The following is a 5602-nucleotide window of genomic DNA, read 5'->3' on the forward strand; positions in this document are numbered from 1 at the left end:
AGATATATACACTGAGTGGCCAGATTATTATGACCTCCCCATCAGTACTTCATTGGGCCACAAGATGATTCCACAAGATGACTTTGTTGGGCCGCCTTGTGACTCCACGAGATGTTGAAAGGTGATGCGGGGAATCTGACACTGCACTGTTGCCCTTCTGCTGTCTTGTACCACTCTCCGTTCTGCCCTAACGACTAGTCGCTGACGGCCACAATTCGCACGTTCAGACCCAGATTTTTGGCTGACAGTCCAGTCTTTAAACACTTTAACAATGAGCCCCTCTTGAACATTTAACGAATTCTGCTGTTTTGCTGATACTCGCTCCATGGCTCGCGCCAACAATCATTCCACGTTCAAAGGCTGTTAAATCGCGTTGTTTACCCGTATCTTCAGACAAAAATCACTTCTACTGTCGTGGTAAACAACCTGCTTCCCTATTTATAATGGTCTGGCCCTCTAGCAACTTCAGCGCGAAATTATAGCTAATTTGCCTACAAACGTCAGGTGGTCATAATAATCTGGCCACTCGGTGTACATATGTATAGGCAAATATTTTCTGTTAATGTACAAATTATATATAGCTATAGCTATCCCCATCCATTACCTATTAGCTGCTGGAGTCCAAATATTACAAGAAATTCAGATTTTATCATTTTTACTAGGGATGCACCGATACCGATACTAGTATCAGTGCTGAAACCGAGTATTCTGGCGACTACTCGTACTCAGCCAAATGCTCCCAATGCCTATCCCGATACCGGAACTTCCAGTATCAGGAAGCCGGGCAGTGAGTCATGCTTACTGATTGGCCGGGAAGCCGACTCCACTCTCATCACCAGGGAGCATGGAGTTGGCTTCCCGGCCAATCAGGAAGCCAGGTGGCGAGTCATTGCTAGGTGATGAGAAAGCATGGAGCCGGCTTCCCAGCCAATAAGAAAGCTGGGCAGCGTGTAATGACTCGCCCTCCGGCTTCCTGGTTGGCCATGCTTCCAGGAACCGGCTTCCCAGCCAATCAGGAAGTCGGTTTCCCTATGGGCATTGACTCTCCGCCCTGGCATCCTCATTGGTTGGGAAGCTGGCCAATCACTTGGTGACGAGGGAGCATGGAAACAGCTTCCCAGGTAATTAGGAAGCCGTGCAGCGAGTCATTACATGCTGCCCAGCTTCCTTAATCGGACTTCCGGTATCGGTGTTCTATTTCAGCGAGTCCCGAAAAAGAATATCGGTACTCGATACCGAAAAATCTTAATGATTACAATACCATATTTTGCTTTCCTTGATTCTCTCTTTCCTCCCTCATTAACATGCAAATTAAATTTGTTAATAAAAAAATCTCTGTTTTCATTACATTCCTTATTTTAAACCCAGTGACATCATCACTGGGGCTCTGTACTTCTCTATGCAATGCAGGCAGATGAATATCGGTGGGAGGGGCCAGAAGATTGCTGTACATCACCTCCTTGAAAGTATCAAGGCACTCGTGCCTCAGTACTCCTCTCAGTACTCCTCTCAAGAGCCCTCAGCCCTGATGCAAGCAGTGAGCTGGCTCTTGGGAGGTGTTGTGCAAATATCAAAATTCCTTTAAAGGTGGGTATCAGTCTGGAGGAGTGGGATTTCCTATGCAGGCTTAATTTGTATGCAGACCACCTACAAGCCCACATGTGATGCTGAGTACCCATGATTGAAAGAACTGAAATCCAATTCATGAAAGGGGTTGGCCAGGGACAGTTAGGCTGGGGAGCAAAGCGCTAGATGATGCTGGATGTCCTCAAGCTCTATCTTAGAAAACGGAGATCACCAGCACTCAGTCAAAAGCGTTAGATTATTTTTCTTATTTATTGAAGAAACATGTCAATGGCATCATAAGGGGGGTGCGGCCCGCCCCGGGTGACACCATTGGAGAGGTGACACCAAAATTACTCACAGTAATTTTGGTGTCACCCCCTCTAAAAAGTTAGGCACTCGGTCATGGACCAAGAGCCGAACAATGTCAGGAGAGAGGAGGGAACCCAGTGGCATATCTCATCCCATGGGTGAACGTCCCCTCCTCTCTCTGCAGGCATCCACCCCCAAGATGGCCGCTGGTAGGCGTCAATTAGATGACAGCGCATGCGCGATGACGTCATCGCACACGTGTGTGGTGACGTAACGCACATGCACGATGACATCACGGCAAGGTGTCACCCGGTCTCCGGTTGACACCCGGCCTCGGGACGCCCCTGACGAGCATCATTTAACCAACATTTCAGGGCCACACATGGTTCCTTCTTCAGGGCCACATTGTGACTATCATTATGTCATCCCGAAATAAGCAATTTCAGTACAGGAGAGGAGTCTGTACAACGGTGCAAGTTTTTCAATGCAGTCATGTGACTGCAGAGCTCCGGCGCCCTGGCTCATTCCTCTCTCGCTGTGGTTGTTGGGTGTGAACTCACGCCAATGCCTTAGAGCTATGAATACCGGTGAAATGACGTCATGACTATAACATTCAGCAGCGTTGTCAGCCCTCCAAAGTGCAAAGAATAGTCACATGACTGCATAGAAAAACTGAAAATAGGCATTCAGAAAGCTTTGGAGAATGGATTCAGGATGGATCAGAGCGAAGGGGAAACAAAATTCAATGGCCAGGCCATTGTATGGCCTTTCCTACTACTGTACGCTTTGGAAGGAGCAGGAAAGGGTTAAAGTCTATCTATATGCAAGAACAAAAATGGAATAGTAAACGCCACAGGAACTCTCAAGCAACCTGAAAAAAAAATCAAGGACATAATATGTCCTCATTTTTTTTTTTACCATTTGCTTGATAGACATGTGCATGCTAAAAAATTTGTCAGCAACGTTAGCAACTAAATGTATTTAGCTGCTAATAAAATTCTCTGTTCACATCTTGCTGCGGCTGACGGCGTGTGAATGTAAACAGGCAGTGGGCGTGTGCAATAGCCAGCCTGCTATTGGCTATGGCAATTTGAAATAGCCAATAGCAGAATCTAGCCAGCAGATAAATGGGGAGGTGGGTTGTTGTTTGAGAAACTGGCATCTACCAATCCCCATGGATGCCGGATAACTGCGAGTTTCCTGCGAGGATAACTGCAGTTTACCATTCCTTGGATATGGTGGTTGCATTAGTTTTCCTTTATCAGGCTTTTCCCTTTTTTTTACCTGGTGGTCTTCCACTGCACTTCCTGTCCTAGTGTGACACCACTCACTGACTGCATCTGTGGAGTAGCAACATTGTCACACTAAGACAGGAATGTGTTACTGGACTGGCAGAACCACCAGGTAAAAGTTTGCATTCTCTCTGTATAAAATGGAATTCTGAAGTTGCCATATCTGTGCTGTATGTACAGAGATCACTTCTTGACTTCATAATACAATCTATGAGAACGACTTCATCACTGGAAAGGTCAGAAAGATTATTTTCTCCCTTCTTTTTTTTTTCCTTTTTCTCTACAAAAAAAGTAGATTAAAAACTTGGTTGTCAATAGAGCAGACCTGCCTATTCGTGATTGATTTTTGCAAAGTGCTACTTCATTTACAAACTACAAAAGACTGCACAGTGAATGAAGGCGCAGGCAGTATTCATAAACATACATTTTGGGGAATATAATCTCTAGCCAACCACATCAATCCCGTAAGGAAATATTTGAAATAAGTTTACTTGGAAATGTCAATATATTTACGAAAGGTTAAGTGAATATTAACCAGAGATTGTCATATACAGTCATTACCATTCTGCCTTAAATCTTCTATAAGGCCTAATCCCACATTCTTATTCCTTTTACCTTACAGAAGAAAATGCAATAAGCATGCATGTATCTACTATGTGAAATATCATTGTATGTACATAGATATTACAAGGCTTAAAATCAAGATGTTAAAGAGAAATTGTGAACAATTGATACAACAATTACAAACGTAGATTGTGAACAATATTAAGAAACAAAATATCTGCATCAGAATTGTATATTTAATTAACATGTTTTATATGTATAAGCAAAGCAATGTCTAAAATAACAAATAATATCATCAGGCATATGCTTGTTTTTATTGCTCAGAAAAAACGTATGATCCATTATTATATTTTAGATTGTAATCTCTCACATGCAGGGCAATCCTTACCATCTTGTCTTGATTTGTATTGTAACTCTAATGCTCTTATATTGTAAATCACTGTGTAAACTGTTGGCGCTATATAAATCCTGTATAATAATAATATCTATATTTTTATTGTAACATTTGATATGCTTGCATGCGCTCGTATTTATGAGAGTCAACAGAGCAAGTCACCAACACTAGATATTTGTGCAAGAAGCATAAGCAGTTTTATTGATCCATCACATGCGTCATAAAGGCTTTGTGACGCATGTGACGGATCAATAAAAGTGCTTATGCTTCTTGCACAATATCGAGTGCTGGTGACTTACTCTATTGACTGTACTTGACACGGCACCATCTGTGTTGTCACTTCAAGCATCAACATCTTTAATTGAAGGTCTGTACGCTGTACAGGCCACACTCTGCTATAGGAGAATCAACTTCAAAACTAGCCAATAGCAGGGCCAGATTATTGCCCTTTCCTATGCTCTAAACCAGGGGTAGGCAAACTTGGCCCTCCAGCTGTTGTGGAATTGATGAGGCATTGCAAGACTCTGCCACAGCACAACTCACAGAGACATAATGGGATTTGTAGCTTTCGCATAGCTGGAGTGCCAAAGTTGCCTAACCCTGCCCTAAGCATGCTCCCTACTGTTGCTTCCAGACCCCACTGCAGCTTTCTCCGTTGTAGACTCTGTACATTTTATGGGTCCTAGACACAGTAAAGACAAGTATCTATATTGAGTAAATATATACCATGAAAACTCACTCAATAACTATCTAAATAATGCTAGTCACTGGAGGTCTGCCCAACCTCCCACTGTAAGGGAATAGCTAGCCCAAGTACACTCTGTACAAGAGATAGAGAAAAGCATGCACACCAAACAAGACAGGACTGACACTCACCACAATATCTAGAATAGTTGGATATACTACATACAATACCCAACTATGCATCTTTGGCCACCTTAACATTCATTGAGCAGCCTTTCTCAACCAGGGTGCCGTGACATACCCCTCCTGACTTCCTCAGGGTTGCACTGAAAATGTTGTGGTAGGCCTGTGTAGGGGAATTCTGATGTAAAAGAGGGGGGGGGGGACTCTAATATTAAAGTGGGGTTCTGATATAAATGGGGAGAAGAGGCTTCTCATGTGAAGGGGGCTCCTGATGTGAAAGGAGGGGAAGCCCCTGAGGAATCCACCGGATCATATGACTGTTTTGGTTTTATTAATAATTGTTTTGTTTTATGTTATATACTTTAAATGTTATTGCTACTGTACACACTCGACACTGTACTGTTAATTACACTTGTCACAATCTTCAGCATACCTCTCGACTGTGTGAAAATGTAAAAAAAAAATAGATATTTATACAGTAGCCACTAATGTGCTTATCTGTTTGCAGCTAAATACAAGGTGGTTGGACCAAAGTTCAAGCAGGTGGACACTTGTGATAGAGCCTTTGAGGGACAAGGGAGGGCATGGAGTACGAGTGTGCCATGTAGAA

This window comes from Nanorana parkeri, unplaced genomic scaffold (genome assembly GCF_000935625.1).
Source record: "Nanorana parkeri isolate BGI_ZX_2015 unplaced genomic scaffold, ASM93562v1 scaffold46, whole genome shotgun sequence".
NCBI classification, from domain to species: Eukaryota; Metazoa; Chordata; class Amphibia; order Anura; family Dicroglossidae; genus Nanorana; species Nanorana parkeri.